The following is an 18,563-nucleotide window of genomic DNA, read 5'->3' as shown; positions in this document are numbered from 1 at the left end:
ATGCCATTTCTGATGTCTAAAGAGTGTTTATGGCTGGAAATAGGTCATTAAGATAATGGTGTCAGGATCTCTTAAGGCAATAAATTAGTGGTTAACGACATTGAGCCATTTAATTTATAATCAAAACATGAAGACTTAGTATTGTGTCGTAATGTCGTTGAGAATTGTGTACTGCCGTGAAGATGCTTGTTTCTGGAGATGATGTGACCGCATGTTGATGTTAACGAAAGAGTTTTGAAATAAGTATGTAGAATTTATTTCATCGTGTAAGTAAAGATACAAAAAGTTTCTAAATTGTTAGAGTCCATTCCACACAAAACTTTTTATTTTAAACAAAAATTATGAAAAATAACTGTTCACCTATAATTAATTTCTCTCCTCTTAAAAACTATTTGAATCCGAGATTACATTTCAGGGTTTAATATTCAAATTCCATAACCGTTGGATAGAAAAACCAAGGTTTCCATCGAATGGTTTTGGCAAAATAGAAACCCGAAATAAATAATTAGCTATTTATTATCCTTTCAATATAATAGCCAGCTTCCAGAGTTTCTTCAAGATATTTTTAAAACTATTTCATTTTACGTCTATACAAAGTATATGGAACGAATTCATCAATCATTTTTTCTAATTTGATTTTTTTTTTTTATTTCGTTGGTAGACTCCATATCTCTGTTTCTCTGCAATATTTTCAGCTAATTTACAGTGTGAAGGTAATAGACCCTTTGCTTACATTGCTTACCTGAAAATATTGTTACGGATTTTGTATTTATTTAGCTATTTTTAGTAGAATTGTAATTAAATTGTTTTATTTCCTCGTGCAATGCAGCGCATGACGAGTTTCAAGAGAGAGCTACGCCGAAAAAGTAAAAATACAGTAGCAAGCAAGTTTAATAAATAGATATCTCGTAATTTATATTTAAATTGAATAAATGCAATTGTGTGTTAGCTGTAAATGTAATTCTTTTCTTTTGCTTTCCAGAAATCTCGATAAAATAAAAATCACCAGAATGTTCTCGTTCATGATTAAAAAGTTTTAAAAAGCCGGAGGGAAACACCTCAGTTCAGTTGTTTATTTATTGCTGTTATTGGTTGTAGCTAATTCGCGCTGAGATCGGATTAGCTTTCTCTGAGATTTGAATTGAGTTCTATTTAATGTTTTAGTAGTTTAAAATATAACTACTGCGTGATATTGTACGAATATCTTCGAGGAAAATTTCAGCAATTTATTTTGTTTCTTGTGATAAGAATAAATGTTATTGACTTTTATCGGACTTGTGCATTCTATTTATTACGAACCCATAAGCACACAACAATATTATATGTCGAGTTTGTTAGCCTTTTTTTATTCAAAAAGAAAATGATTCAATGCAGGGAATGTCATAAATCTCGTATCATAGGAATTAATCGTCAGCCTATTCAAAGACTCTAGAAAACTCATCAAGAAGCTGTTGAGTTGCTGCCATGAGTCCAAGACATGACACCGTTTGATTTTTATCGTTGAAGTCACTTTAAAGTCATGGTTTATGCCGAGAAGACTGCTAATTTAAAGAACTTAGGAGGGGAAAAATATCTGATCTGGAAGAACTTGGGAGAAAGGATCTCTTTTGCTAATCATCGGAGTGATCCAACATGAGTTGCAGAACATGTGTTATTTGAGTGAAAGCATCAGCCTGTTCTAAGTGTGGAGTGAAAGATGGAGATTCAGTGAAACTTAACATGACATGTGGACTTACGCAAATCCTGTCGTATAATAGCTTTCTGAAGATCTTCCTAAGGAAACTGGCTTTTATTTACGTTGCACGTAACAAGAGTGACGAAAACCTCATGCACCCAACCCATAGAATAGCACTGAGTGGGACGGGCAAATTTTGTTTCAGTTATTGCTTGTAAATGGCATTAACTCTCAGGTGTAGGTCATCTTTTCATCAACTATGGGCAGCTATCAGTGCTTTCAGAAAACAGTAAACACCAAATATTTTAAATTTTATTTATTTCAAATAATTGAATGAAATAATTTCGAACGGTGTTAAGATACTCTTTGAAAATCCAATGAAGTGAATATCGAAACGAAATAATTAAAGTGATGTGGTCCCTCGCATGAGTTTATTATTTTATTTATTTTCATTTTTAGTTCAATGGAGCAATTTGCCCAGAAGGACTATTAATTTCATTCTGGCATTTCGATTCACAACAAGCATTGTTTCAATTTTTAAATTGTTGGCACCCAATATTATCGATCTGCATTATGTTTAAAGAAATTCAATAATGAAGAATCTGCATCAATGTATATATGTTTCTCGCACTGTCATTAAACAAGGGTACCTGGAGCCATCCGATTTTGAATGACGTAATCCTACTGCGGATATGGGTATCTGGAAGACCAAATTTTAAATTTGGGATTGGTTTTATTATGGATATAATATTGTAAAACTTTAACGAATTTTGTAAAACTTCAAAGCGAGCAATGGCAATGTTGTACAGAAAAAAAATTTTTATCTCCAGCGCGAGAGACTGTGTATCAGAAATTCTAAAGATATGTTCATTTTAAAATTACTTTGCGATATTGCTCTTGAACTGAATTTTATGGTTTACGTGCGAAGAACCTGATATTTGATAAATAAAGGTAATACACAAAATGTTAACAAAACGCCTCTTTGGACATAATATTTTTTTTTATTTATATTTTCTAATTATTCTACAAAACAGGGAAAAAACAAATGTGGCCATAAAAAGAGTCACTAGCCACGTGCGTCTTTCGCAGGCAAGTGTGCGGCTCTTATGCAGATAAAATACATGTACGGAATGTGGTCAATTAAAAGTGCACGATGTCCACAAGAATGTAATTCATTTATTTCATTTCTTTTTACAAAGTTATCAGGCATCTCTTTCCATTAGAAACCTGTTTCATTGCTTTTAAAATGATATACATATGGACTTGTGGCTTTTGAAAAATCTATTTGCGGCTCTGGAACATTCTTGAGTTCCAACACGCGGCTTTACTGACATGGAGTTTGTCCGCTCCGCTCCTGGTTTATAACATGTATTTTAAAATTTGTTTAAAGATGAAATACGTAAATTGCATCAATTATTTTAAAGATTTAATGTAATTTACAAGGGGTTTATAATATTCATTTATAATGTAGGCTTTTGTTGGTTTTACAACGTGGAGAAATTTATTACGACTGTAATAATGCCCAATTGAGTTGACGATTTTTTGTTTGCTGATCAGAGTGTTCTACTGTTGTCAAATATTCCAATAATAACGAATTTAAATTTTTTGAAACGAAATAGTGAATGCAATTCTTTTCCGAAAGGACCACAAATAAGATATACTTGTAAGAATTATGTTAATTTTATTAACAGTTAAATTTTTATTAACAGTTAAAAAAGTTATTTAAAAGTTAACAGTTTAAAACAGTTAAATTAAAAGTTAAAGTTCCTTTCCTGTCAAATTCTTAACTTCAACTTACTACTTTCGGCCAGAACGTATTTTTGGAATCTTGTTGAATATTTAATGAGGAGGAGCGGTATAAACCACGAAGTTACTTACTGAGTCAGAGAGAATCAGAGTTTCTGATTTACGCGCGTCTGCCTTTTTGGCCACTCTCTCTCTCAAAGCTGTTATTACACTCGGCCGTACTTAGGCCCTTGCTAAGCTTCGTAGTCAAATAAGTTAAGGGGGCCAACTCGTTTTGAACCTTGATAGCTTCGGCTATACTTCTTTAGTTAATCTTAGTTTTAGTTTAATTCTCAGTCTTTTAAGTTCAAGTCCAAGTGCGGGCTTTGCTTGTACACTCCCAGGCGGAGTTTTGTTGAATCTTATTGGAATAATAAAGGGTTAGTTACCCTTCTATCTTATTATTTCTTGTCATCGAACTAAAGCGATTATTCGCTTATCAATTCTTAGATTCTTCACTTCCAACATTAACTTAGAATTCCAAAGTGAGGAACTCTACATACTATTTAAACACATTCTAATAATTTCTCTTCAAACATTTTTTAACATAAGCATAAATTATTTTTTAACATTTTAATGTAAACCATAACATAATAAAAAACCTCTTATTTAATTATATACTGTTTCATAAGTTAGTTTAATATTTTCTTCAATTCTGAAATATACAGGGATAAACTGTAGTTAAAACTATTACTACCTATTTATAAGTTATTGATAGGCCTTAATAGTACATCAAAGTAATTTCTGACTTTGCTGTTACACATTTTTCTAGTATATCATTACTTCTTTCGGATTTTTAAGAAAATGTTATAGTGTTGGACTAGTTCAGCAAATGGCCTTAGAGTTTGGAAATGATGTGAAATTTTATAAAGATGCATAATTTCTCAATAACCAAAGAATTGAAGCATTTCTTCCAAGAAATGTATTAATGTAACTTGCAAAGTTTATGCATTAAAAACTACAGTCACTGTGGCTTATACAGATGATGCATTTATAACAAGCTATGTAGCTATGTATATTCTACAAGTTAACTGATAAGCTAATAAGATTTTACTTTTATTCATTTGGAGAAGGAGTTTGTTTTGTGACGCTTCATAGACAAATACTGAAAGAAAGAAAGTGTGCTCGGAAATAAGGGTTTCGATGAAGATGAAACGCATGTGTTCTGGGAAACAGACATAGCAATGGAAATTTTTAGGTTAAAAGATAGACTATATCTTCATAAATGACATTTAAATTTAAGAAGAAAAATGAGAAATATAAAAACACTAGAGGAATAACTACAGGAAAACGAAGTATGTTTATGCAGAGATGATATTAGTTAACACAGAACAGCTTTCTAGATCATTATGTCATTCACATCACAAGAGTGATTAATCTCTTCAGGAAAGAAAAAATGCCAAAGAAAATCAAGTTAACGGAGGCTGAAAGCATCAAGGGCAAAGAAACGTTGGGTTCATCGTAATTTTAAAATTGTTTTCTTAGCCAAAAAAACTGTCATACAGCTTAATTTATTATCGCTATGTCATGTATTATCTCACCATCATGATGTCATGCATTATCTCACCATCGTACATTATTAAAGGGAAAATTAATTTAAGTCTAAGACTATTTAGAAGGTTATTCTGTAAGTCCTCGCAAATTACTAAACTAGATCAAAACGTACTAAACAAGCATTGCCCAAATGATATTCTGCAGAATTCAGGGATTCTTTGCAGCCAAAAATGCGGTTTTCAAAAAATAAAAATTAAAAATTACATATTGAAAGTTAAAAGAAATGTAAAGTTATTTTATACATGACAGCTGAGAACATATTTCAGACATATTGGTTTTACTTCTCAACTTTTATACTCGAATATCATTGTAACAGGAATCGAAAACTTTTATATTACATCATGATCGTATATTACCGCATCCTCCTATCTAAATATGCATAAATTGATTCAAGCATTATCAGGATAGATAGAGAAGTTAATTTTGGCAATGCAAAGTTGCGCTTTTAGCAGCTTTCCATTTAAGAAGCTATACCGATATAATAAACGCCATACACGAGTATTGTTACAAAACTAGTTCAAAAAACTGCTTTCAAGATTTTGCATCTACGGCATATTTAACTTTTCTGCATGCATCTAGGAGCCCTATTTGCTAGTAAGATTACAAAATGCGGCGATATGCTGTCTCTGTCTTTGGAATAATAAATTACCAATGGAGGTGTCGAACTATGGACCGCGGCGTAGAAGTCATACCGTAAGGCAAATGAAAAAGATGTATCTGTGCATTCGTTGCCGATTTGAATCTGTTTCCTGGTGCAAGTGCTGACTGGTTACCGAGGTCGCTCCATCATAATCCATTAATATGATGGGAATGGAAATGTTGTAGCCTTCGTTGACCTTGTTTAAGTCTCGTAACGTCATTTGTATTTGGTAAAAAGAATAACCTGTTGTAAGCGAAGGTGGTTTCGGATTTGTTATTAGCGATGTTAACCGATATATGGCACAGTGAAAGTCGATGTTCTTTGCTGCTCAGCTAGTATCGAAGTTCGAACTAGGACCTTTTCGACCTTGACATGAGTACTTAAATGATCAAGTAAAAAGTGCACTTAGGCCTCAAGCAAAACGGAAGTTTTTTTTTTCTTTCCGGAAAGTGAAGTTGCCTCAACTATATTAGTAGTGTTCATGAGTATTTACCTTATAAGTCGCAATATAAAGGCCGAAGTCAAACAGTGTAGCCATTAAAAAGTATGAGATGGCATCCACTGATATCATAAAAGCAACAACGTTCCTAACAGTGTGTTACCATTTGGAATTATAAAATTTATTTCACGACTAGTAACAGAAGATTTTAGCGATCTAATATGTTAGCTGTTCGATTTCAGAATGATCATCCACCAATCATTCCTGTAGCTTCTCTGATATCGTCTTCAACCACAATGAATCAAAATACTTAAAATACAAAGAAATTAAAAGCCATGTTTATTCAGTTTCTTAAAATGTATGAGTCATAGCAAATACACAGAACGCTGTGAAGGAATTGTAAAATGCTTCTTGCTAGCAAGAACTGTACCTTCGCTCAGAGGAGAGAATTAATTGTTCTTTTAGAGTGCTTTGAAAGCCCACTAGCTAACCTCAGCTTCTTTGCATTTGATACTTGATTTTTAATTTGTTGCTGATATTAGTAATGTTGTTAATTATTATAAAGCTTTTCGTAAAGTATTAATAAATGCAATGAGTTCAATATTGTATTTGTTCATAAGCTAGAACACACTACACAAACAGCTATCCCAGCGGTGATCTGATGGGACATGGACCCTCAGCTCCATCCACCTGGGGTAAACAACGTTAGACGCCACATGCACGCCATACCCTACCGTGCAACAAAAATACCAACTTGGCATGTCTAAGAATTGGGGCCGCAGCTCTCCAACGCAAAGATCAACCTCAACAAAGCACAGAGCTCACAGAGACACCCACAATGCGGTCAGTCGCGATGACCAGTTGCATCTTTTAGTATTGCATTAAAAATACTGTCAAGGAGCTGAGGAGCCTTTTCAATGACCAATCAGCGCTTGCAATAGAAAAACGCATTCGGATGTTGGCAGCATAGATGCTTTTTTACATCTGACATACGATGTTTGACTTTCCGCTTCAAGATCAGTGACCAATCCTAAGGATTGCGAGGAAGCTTATCGTTGAACTTACCTAATGAATGACGTCTTGACACAGCAAAGTGACTAACGTCAGATATAGTATAACTATTTCAATGGTTACTGCTCATATATCAACAGCCGAGAGACAAGTAGAGGATTATGGAAATCTTATGCAAGATGACGAATTTCTTCTTGGCGTTAGAAGTATCCCTCTGACTGAAGACACCAAACTAGCTCCATGGGAATTCTCGAAAAGCTGGATTAATTGGTTCTATATTTTTATCAATTTTTTGCATTTGAGCTATCCGCTTTGTAAGTACTTCAGGGATTCCTCTATCTCAAACAAACTATGAAAGAGCTTCATGTCTGATTGATAAACGATGTACCGAACTAAAGTTAGATATCGCTGCTATAGGCGTGTTTTTGCCTGTAAAGAAATTAACTTTTCTTAACATAAATCTATGATAAAATATCAAGTGTCTATGACACAATAGATAAAATAGTTATTAAAGCCTACGTTTCGTAATTGTAATATGCAAAATTAAGGTGTGGAGTAGAAATGAATTCTGGAACCTCTATGGACAAAAACATTAATTACAATTTCAGTAATAAAAGATCATTAAATTTTTAAGTTTTCAGATCTCAGTCAAAGGGTAACTACATTAAACGGTTTTACAAAGCATTAATGCACAATTTAGTTCAAACGTGAAAAATAAGACTGCCCGCTTCAGACTAAGCCAAATGACATCGGGAAGCCAAATTTGGAATTTGGAATTAGTTTTATTACCTATTGCATATTTTGTAAAACTTTTGTAAACGAATTTTTGATTAACAAACACAAAGACTTCAAAGTGAGCAATGCCAATACTGTATGAAAAGAAAAATTTTTAATCTCCAGCATGCCAGACTGTGTATCGGAAATTCTAAAGATATGGTAGCGCAAAGGGCGTTAGCCCAGAAGGGCTATTAATTTCGTTTTGGCATTTTGTGTTGAAAACTTTAAATGCCCGTTTCACTTTCAAATTATCGAATTCATATTATCGCTCTGTGTTACATTTAAAGAAATTAAATAATGAAGAATCTGCATAACTGTATGCATGTTTCTCGCATTGTGATAAAACCACGATATCTAGAGTCTTCACATTTTGAATAACGTAATCATCCACCGAATATGGGCGTCTGGAAGCCCTAATTTGTAATCTGGAATTTGTTTTATTATCGATTTCGTATTATGTAATACTTTAGTGAATTTTTGATTAAGAAACTCAACGATTTCAAAGCGAGAACATGGCAGCATTGTACGGAAAAAAAAAAAAAAAAAAAAAAACATTTTATCTCCAGCGCGCAAGACTGTGTATCGGAAATTCTAAAGACATGCTCATTTAAAAATTATTTTGTGATATTTCTATTGAATTGAATTTTATGATTTAAGTGCGAAGAACATGATATTTAATAAATAAAGGTAACACACAAAACGTTAAAAAATGCCCCTTTGGGCGTTATATAACATCTGAAAGCTTTCAGGTCCCCCCTCCTAATTTTTTAAAACTATTCTTTTTTAAATATGTTTGTGTATCTATCTGTTCTCCATCTGTTGTTCTCCCTGCTGGAATATTTTTTTCCCCTTTTTAACTTTATTATTAGCATCAGTTTCTCCGAACTTACGCAAAATAAAATGCAACAAAAAAATCACATTTTTTTAAACATATTTTTAGAATTCCTGATACTGTGTTAAGTATTGCCATACATTTTTTAGCCTAATCAATGTTAAACTCTCAAACCTCACTTATGCGTCGATTTATTGTTGCCAGCTTCACTTTTAAAATAAGTAGTCGCTTGAGCTATCTGCTGCTCAAAATAGTTTACTGAAAACAAAAAAATCTAATATGCTTTTAATGGCTTCTGCTGGTGTTCATTTTACTGGCCCATCTGGTAATTAGTAAGAGAGATAAAGAACTGCGTTTGTTGCTTTTAAATCGTTTTTTTTTCTGATTAATAAATAGAAGATTAAATTTCAAAGAAAAACTATATTTCTTCCGCTTTATCAAATGGCAACAAACAGGTGTGTGAAAGTTAAAAATATTTTCTGTCGACTTCGGTTTGGAATGGTATACTTCCCGGGTTGCCTGAGCGCGAAGCACTATCCCTGTCGAATAAATTGTTTTTTACAAATTATATCAGTTTAAAGAATATTAATCATGATAAATCCTGAATCCAAAAAAGAAATTAGAAGTTTCATAAAGTTAACGTTTTGAGAATAGATATAAATAATAAAAGCAAGCAAAGCAGTTAACAATTGCTGCCCTTAAGATCATATTTACATTACGGATCCCCCTGGAGTGTTTTAGATTACGAGCACCATATATATCATAATCGTAATTGTTAATACTTTCCTTATTAATTAAAGAAGATTTCTCAAGAAATTTCTTGACTAGCTTATGGTATCTACATCTAAGCTGCACAGTGTTTAATTCTTATTTTGTTGTTAGGAATATACCAAGGTGCATGTCATATTTGTCGGAGACAATATTTTGTGAAATCTGTAATTGTTTTCCATTAGAGCGGCTTGAATATATGCCTAGGAAGGACAGCCATAACATAACATGGGATGCGTAAAGGTTTTGTAAATGAGTAGTTTGTTATCAGGAGAAAGAACGCTATTTCGAACAATAAAGATGAAGAGTCTAGCTTTACGCGCTCGAAACTTCTGCATTTTGTATCCGATATCTCTAAAACTCCAAATAAATTGTTAAATATTGAATGAACGCTTCTAATATTCGCTCTATTAGCTCTTTAAAAAATAGTACATGATGATAACATTTGGTCGCTGCATTTGAAATGTGATGCGGGCAAAAAGTGAGGTTTGAATGTTTTTCGCATTGACGGTACCTAGAGCTATCGAATTTTGAATAACGTAATCCTCCAGCCAAACATGGGCACCTGGAAGCCCAAATTTTGAATTTCGAATTTATTTTATTATCTATTTCATATTTTATAAAACTTGAAAATAATTTTGATCAACAAACTCAACGATTTCAAAGCGAGCACACGGAAAAAAAAAAAAAAAAAAAAAAAAACATTTGTATCTCCATCGCGCGAGTCTGTCTACCGAAAATTCTAAAGATATGCTGTTTTTAAATATTTTATGATATCGCTGTTGAATCAAGTTTTATGTGGTTAAGTGCGAAGAAAATCATATTTAATAAATAAAAGTAACAAACAAAACGTTAAAAAAGCACTCCTTTGGGTGCAATATAAAATCTGAACTCTTTCAGATTTTTTAAAAAATTCTTGTTATTTATTTTTCTTCCTTGAGAAGGTAAATTAAATTTTCCTAAAATCTGAACATTTAAGCATGGTATTTTGGAAAGCTTAAATAGTCCTAGCATAATTTTCTTAGTTTAAACTTCATGTTTACTTATAATTTAAATTTGACTGAAAAACAATAACGTGTTAAATTTGATATAGCTGAATTCAAAGATAATGCATTCGAATTGTCTAAAGTGTTATAACAGCAGAGACTTAATAGGTTTGTGAAATATTCAGCAGACAACGAATAATTGATTAAGATTTAAATAGTTCTGGAACTATGGGCCACGTAAACATAACTGATTTCAGCTGCTTGCCAAATAAAAGAACTATAAATAACATTTTAAATACAGGAAGAACTGGGCTCTTGATATTACAATTCGCTTTCAATGATAGTGCAAGACACTTGGAAGAACTTAACGCTACCACCGCACTGTCCTTGGATGCTAAAATAAGGCGTGGTTAATAAGTGTTGCTACTTGATTCTATTTTTGAGTGTTATATCACTTAAGGGTTCTTCAGTTCTTAAAAGTGTTCGGTGGAATATCAAATAAAGTGTGATAAAAGGCAGAAGTGACAAAATATTAAGGCTGTTGCTTAAAATACAAAGTTAAACTAGAATGTGCTATCTTTAGTCAATTTTTAATGGATCAGAGTGATATCTCTAAGTTTTTAAAAAACGTTCTTTATGCAGTTTCATTTACGGATATCTCCTCTTTCTGTGGGAGCAGTTATTCTAGTTTAACTTCAGTTTTATTTTACTCTCTTATTTCCATAAAAGATTAGATAGGAATGTTTAGTGAAAAAAAGGCTCAGTTAGGAAAGTTTACGCAAATAATGTGTTTTGCAGTAGTTTGTATATCTGCATACTTTAATGAACATACTAGCCTTTAAAATTGGGGAACAAAAAGGAAAAAATATCTTCTACTGTCGTAGATTTCAAATAAAGTTGAACTAAGTTTGAAAGTAAAGTGACATAAATTTGATTCTGTAGCAGCATGCAATTTTGGATTAATCTAAATAGAATTTTTTTTTGCTTAATTTTACATTTTACATTGAAGTATTTCCCATCTATATGCCCTGCTAACCATTACAATTGTTATACTATGAGGTAAGCACACAGCAAACCTAAAATTTGCATTAAAAGCAAAAAATTTCTAGGATATACAAATGATTGGCAGTTCACGGTACAGACAATAAATCACATTACAAACACGAATAATGGCATCTCAAAATAGTATAGAAAGACGGTTTGAAAAGAAGATTTTTAAATTATGAAAAGCAGCATTTACTGCTTGTTTGTTTGTGTTGGAAGTCATGTTATACCTTACGTAAAAAGAAGGAACTCGCAGTGCTTCAGAGTTCGATTATTAGAGAATCGCAACCTACCGAAACTTCGAATCATTATACAGTTGCCACTGCTATGCTCGTTGACATGTAAGCAAGAATAATGAGCTGTGGTATCATCGGGATTCGAGCCATGGGTCTTGCAAACTAGCGGGCACCAACGTTCTAAATTTTTGCAAATGCGAACGTTACCAACTGAAAAACATTTTTTAAGATACTCGCCGGATCCTTGTGCGGCCTTCCGGCGTGTTGCGATCTAAATAGTTGATGTAGTTGGACTATATCCACATTACCTACGATTAATCATTGGATATCCACTGTTCTTTAGTCTGCCCCTCTTCGGGGGTTGACTCAGGCGAAAGCCTAGGAAGTACTGGTTAGGATCTGTACTTAGGCAGTCTCAACCACGGGGGCATAATAACAGACTTCACAGAAGGCCTGAGGGCTCTCGGGACAGAGTAAGGCTCGGCAGGGACCGTACTGGTACTGCCTTGTGTCTGCCCTTGCTCTGTGAGTTCGCAACATTATAGACTGATCAAGTGGCGGAGCAGCACTAAATTCCGATTGGCTCCTATTAGGCAGCATTAGGACGGAAGCTGTCCCCCGTTTCATCAGCGTTGTACCTGACCTTATTACTCACACCACAAGAGTATGCAAGAGAGAATGCGATAATTTCTTACAAAAAAAAATCTGAATTTGAAAAGAAAACGCAGGGAAAAGAAAAGATTTTTACAATGAGATACATTCTGCAAGAAAAGGAAAGGAAGATTGCCTTTCTTTGTTTACATTAATTATACATGAGTCACGTGATCTCTGAGGTCATCTATCTTATTTGCTTACATTAGTTGTACATAAGTAACGTGATCTGTGAGGTCATCGGAATGTATCTCATTGGAATATGTTTAAAGTTGAGTTTCAGTTTTATTGAACAGCAAAAGTTTGATTTTTATGAGTTCGCAAAAGAAGTGATGTGTTCATTTAAGGAGTAAAATGCTTATGTTAATTTTTTATTTATTTAATTATTTTTCTCTTTTTTTCCTTTCCTGCTCTTTTTTTAGCCCAAAAGGGACGTTAGTCCAGAACGGGATATTAGTCTCGAAGCGGCATTTTACTTCGGACCATTTAACTGCCTTGTGTCACTTTTCAAGTTGTTGCCACCAAATATTATCACTCTGTGTTATATTTAAATAATGAAGAATCTGCATGAATGTATATATGTTTCTCTCATTGTAAAAAAACTACGGTACCAAGAGCTATCAAATTTTGAATAACCCGAATATGGGCAACTGGAAGCCCATATTTTAATTTCGAATTTTTTTATAATTTTTTAAATTTTTTTTTTTTTGTAAAATTTTAACGAATTTTTGATTAAAAAACTCACCGTTTTAAAGCCAGAGGAAACACTGTTATACCAGAGGAAACACTGTACGAAATGAAGCATTTTTATGTCTAGCGTGCGAGACTGTCTGTCGTAAATTCTTAAGATATGCTGTTTTAAATATTTTAAGCTTAAAGGGGCATTAGCCCAAATTCTCAAAATGTGCATGTGTGTGTAACTGAATAAAAGGCGACTTTGGATGTAAAATTAAATTTAAAAGCTTTCAGATTTTTTAACTATATTGACACTGCAATTTATTTAAAATTATTTTAACAATTTATTTTTAATCTTCTTTCGCAGTGTATGTTTACACTCGCACATATTTGCCGAAGTTTTGGATCTCGCGGTTTATAATAAAATGTTGTATATTAACTTAATTATTTTTTATGCTTTTCCATAGTTCATTTAAACAAACAATAAATAGTATAGTCCGTATAACACACCACGTGTCCGGACTTTTTGTCAAACTAGAAAATAAACACATTAACTTTTAAAAAGAAAACCTCCTGTAATATAAGTACTGTGTACAGGACAGAGAAAACTATTTAAGAGATTTATATATATATATTTTACACTTTGTGTTCAGTTATAACGTATTTAAATATTTCATGTTGTTCTGTGCTCAAAACATATTATAAAAATATTTAATAACAATGAATCTTAATATACTTACAAAATAAATGAATCTTACGACTAAATGAAAACTATCAAATATATTATTTTCATTTCCAATAACTGAAGTTCTCAAATGATCGTGACCTGAAGACTGTAAAACGTTTAACTCACATTCATGCATGTGTAGCATTCGTAAAATGATTCACAAATTACATGAAAACGATTACTTTATCGTCATTTCTTCCTTTTAATTATAGTACATGCGTCCCATTTACAGTGATTTCTTGGAAGTTATGTTTATTCATCTCGAGAGTTGTCGGACATGAAAGATTTATGTGATCCTTTGACCGGCAAACGAGAACGAAACGATTTGACCAGTTTCGAAATTTATATTAATGGATCATTTAAAGTTATAATAAGTAACGAATGAAGAAGATGGCTGATTATGTATCTATGGTTTAAAGAACAAGATAAGTAGCGCGGTGGAATTAATTTTTCGTTTGTTTATTAGGTCAGTATTACAAAGGCAGGTCAAGAATTCTTAATGCTAGTAAGTGATGTAATGTTATACATGGCTGTAAAGAATAACTGAGAGCAAGAGATGGTTCAGAAAAAATGCGTAGTCATGGTTAAGAATGAAAACTGATGCAGCGATATTCCATTGATTGTGTAATGTAGGTGACATATTTGAAAGGAGTTATTTGTACTCTCATTTAATAAAGAAATTTGTTAATTTTTCAACACGTAGTTGGGTATTTATTTCTGTGGATTGCTTGTGTATGAGCTTGGATCAAATATTCTCTCAAATGAAAGGTTTTTGGCTTTGCTAGCGCGCGAAATACGCTAATCGAAAATTAAAAATACCTGAGAGAAATTTCTTTCCAAGCGTTTTGTACAAATTAAATTTTAATTGCCTTACATGGTGTTATAATATTTTTGCCCACCAACGGCCGGTCGGTAAAGTTGCTGAACACTGGTAGTTCGATCCGATTTTTGAATCCCGCGAACGGGCTGCCTAGCATGGACGGTTTCGTGGTTTTTTCCATGTGTAACATTTATACCAGCCAATTTCCTTTAGAAAGTCCTCCACGAAGGCATTCCCTCCCCTTAGGCAGAGAGCCGTCGAGACTTTGCTATAATCACATAAACCATACGAAGCCATTAATTTTCTGATGTTCCATGCAATAAAGCTGTAAATAAGAAAGTTACAAGTCGTTATAATATCAGGATATGTTGATAGACTACCTATGCTAATATTCAAAAGGAGAATAACGTTTGAAGAAAAGTTTTCGGTGAAATTTTATACTCATATGCCAAAGAGGTAGTGGAGGAAAAGAAAAAGGAACTGTAAAAAATTTTGTTGTTTAAATATTCTAAAGGTTTGCAGAAAAAAATTTCCTTAAGCATTTGTATCAGAATTATTCGTTCGATGTTAGAAACACAGCAGTGATCCCCTCCCTATCAAGCCCCTTCGACGTGATATAAAATCTGAAAGATTTCAGATTCCCCCCTTCTCTCACGTTAGCTCATTCTCCAGGAAGTTCTAAGGCCGAGACATGATTTTTTAAAATGAGGTTTAGGATCAAATATTCTTAAATGTTTTCCACTTAAGGAGATTGTCATTAAATCTGGAATATATTGCGTAGTCAATTAAGGTCTTGTTTCCTTCACCCTCCAAAAGAAAACTAAATAACCGGATTTCATCCCATCGTCGTGATGTTAAAAAGTTTGATCGCCAACAGTTTATTTGTTGAAAACAGGGGGTATATAGCATCTATCTAAATTTTAGGCTATCTACGTCGTGTCTGACCTAACTTTACTTTAATGAAACCAAATGAGACCTTAATTCTCATAAAGAAAACGACTGGCGTAAGTCAAAACATATTTATGACACGAAAAGAATTTGTTTCTGTTGGAATAAATAAACAAGCAAACAAGGCGTAAAAGGAGTTGTAATTTAGAGATAAATTTTAAAAAGGGGCCTACGTGAACCCTTGAGAGCTTACTACAGCTCACCACTGGAAGATAAAAAAATTCCATACACAACGAGGGATCCTTGTAGCATACAGTTTCTCTCTAACGGGTTTGAACTATTAAACATATTTCAAGACTCCCAGCCTTTTTGATCTTCTAAGGTATATTTAAATTGAACTTTCAAGGATATATATTTACAAGAAATTTTTTTAATGTTAATGATTCTTCTTCTCTTTTTTGCACAGCGTGTGTGTATGAATGAGTTCATTTTGTAATTTTGAATTATTATATTTGATGAAAGTGAAAAATGTATTCCGTATATTTTAAGAGATATTTAATTTATTAATTTTTTGAAAAAACAAAGTTTAAACTACATGAAATGAAAAAAAGAAGCATTATACAGTGGAGAAGATTTTTAAATTTAAATGAAACGTAACAGAACAATAAAAAGGAAAAGAACATTAAGGGCTCGGTAGCCGCACGTTGCTCCATATAATCAAATGAGATTTCTCTTCCTTAACAACTAGTAATAGAAAAGATCCGAAAGACTCTGTCGTTGGATGGGTGACAGCTGTTTTCGCAAAGAATTATGATCCACTCATTTCCATCCAATCATAATCCATCACAAAGCCAAAATTTTACATTAAAACCATGTAGAAGAGTTTTACATACGCTCATTCAGTAGAAATTGTTTTCTAGAGGAAAATATTTAAAAAGAGCTTTAAGGAGTTCTGTAAATTATTAGTTCCATATTACACTATTTATTAAGATTTATAAAGTAAAAATAAGCAAATATAAATTGCAGATTTGTAATTAAAAAAATGAAAGAAAAGAAGAAAAATCTGAAGGCGTTCAGATTTTATATCACGCCCAAAAGGTCGTTTTTGTAACGTTTTGTGTATTACCTTTATTTATTAAATATTATGTTCTTCGAACTTAAAACACATAAAATTCAATTCAACAGCAGTATCACAAAATACTTAAAAACAACATATCTTTAGAATTTCCGATACACAGGAGATAAAAATATTTTTTCCCGTACAGTGATGCCATTACTCGCTTTGAAATCGTTGAGTTCTTTAATCAAAAATTCGCTAAACTTTTACAAAATTAAAAATAGATAATAAAACAAATTCGGGGTCCCAAGAGCCCATGTTCGCTTGGAGGACTACGTTATTTGATTGGCTGTAGGCACTGTTGTTTTTTAACAATTCGAGAAACATTCATGCATTCATGCATGCATGCAGATTCTTCATTATTTAGTTTCTTTAAATATAATACATGGCGCTAATATTTGGTAGCAACAGTTTGAAAAGTAAATGAAAGCAAAATGCCGTTTTGAAATTAATAAACCTTCTGGGCTAACGCCGTTTGGGCTGAAAAGCATTAAATCTAAATCAGGGGTTTCTAGTCACAGATGTCTATGGTACGGAGGTTTGCGAGATGGAGCTTTGAAAGTCATGAAGGATAAATGTTTTGTATTTTTGAAAGAAATGTCATGGAACGAAAGAAACAGGTAATCTTAAAAGTATGTATTTTAGTATTATTTCAAATAAACCCTATTATAAATGGCATATTATCTGCTGTTCCTTAAAATATTTTGAACTTATTTTTTTTAACTATACAAAAGGCATTTTTGGATTATTTGCGTTTTGCAGTAGCCATTCTTAGCACGGAAAATCAGTAGATCATTTGAGGCATATTGCTCTTTAAGTAACAATGTTTTCACTAAGAATAATTATAATAAAGGTATTAATTAAAATTAATATAATAATTTTATTTTATAAAGATAAATGTCTAGGCAAACTTATGTTTATTAATTTACTTATCAGTTTAAACTATTCATGGGTCAAGTTTCAAAATTTTGGTAAATATAATCTGTAAAAAGATTCATCACTACTGATATCTTTTAATTCTTTTTTAATAATCGATAACGTATCGAAATAGTAATTCATTCACATTATGAGAATTTAACCTTTAAACCATACTCTAAAAGATGATAAAATGCAAAATGCACTTCGTAAAATAAATAAATAATAAAAGTCAAAAGATTTAAATTCTAAAATAAAAAAAAAGTAAAATAATAATAATAATAATAATAATAAAAGTAAACAAACGTTTTTCTGAATAAAGTTCATTTAATCAAATTCATCAAAAGTAGCTTCGCGATTTTCGAAATCAGCTGGAAACTGATAAATCAGAGAAAGCTTCATTCAAACCAATATCTGATCTTTCAGCGACGTTCGTACACTGGAGATAAAAAAGACTTCCCTGGTGTTTCTTTTATCACAACAATCAACGCAGTTCAGCTTCCTCATTTACACGTCCCGGCTTTTTTTTATAAAATTCTCCATTCATTCTTGTAAAATAAGGCGGCAAAGCAGAAGTAATTCCGCAAACCGCCGGTAGAGGGCCTGGCTATAAGGAATTCATTCTTCCATCCGCTGGGAATAGCATGGAGAAGCATATGGTTTCTTACGTTAAAACTTCTTTTGGATGAGAAAGGCATAAAGCGTTCCCTTCGGGTCCTTTAAGAAATTATATTTTATATTTGATTTGAAATTTTAATAATTTCCTATATCTTTGCAAATTTATTATTCTTTCTGAAGAAGAGTAATTTTATTGAGGGAAAATCACTACAAACACACTTTAGAGGAAATGTGAAAACAACTGAATAAAATCATAACAGATTTTCTGTATAGTGCTATTTACGACTTATAAAAGGTAAGAAAATTTTATATTTTATTTGGACTTTTTTTTCAACTGTTTATCATTATTCAATTATTGCTATGCAATAGATCTGTTTTCTAGTTTGCTTCATCTTGAGGCAAGTA

The 18,563-nt window shown here is 32.4% G+C and overlaps 1 protein-coding gene across 2 annotated transcripts in view; it reads left to right on the top strand.

Annotated features, from left to right (window-relative positions):
- Positions 1–218: 218 nt before the first annotated feature.
- LOC118186637 (alkaline phosphatase-like) overlaps positions 219–18,563 on the top strand; it is a 157,706-nt gene continuing 139,361 nt past the window's right edge. Inside the window, exon 1 of one of the 2 annotated variants that reach the window (XM_085825588.1) lies at positions 219–243. The gene's annotated coding sequence lies outside the window, so the exon portion shown is untranslated. Of the gene's footprint in view, positions 244–18,152; positions 18,454–18,563 lie in introns of those variants that run through there. The other variant, XM_085825586.1, reaches the window with a different exon arrangement.

Source organism: Stegodyphus dumicola, chromosome 10 (genome assembly GCF_044657685.1).
Source record: "Stegodyphus dumicola isolate Sdum_Otavi_A_Nest chromosome 10, ASM4465768v1".
Lineage (NCBI taxonomy): Eukaryota > Metazoa > Arthropoda > Arachnida > Araneae > Eresidae > Stegodyphus > Stegodyphus dumicola.
This window is presented reverse-complemented; position numbering and strand designations above follow the sequence as displayed.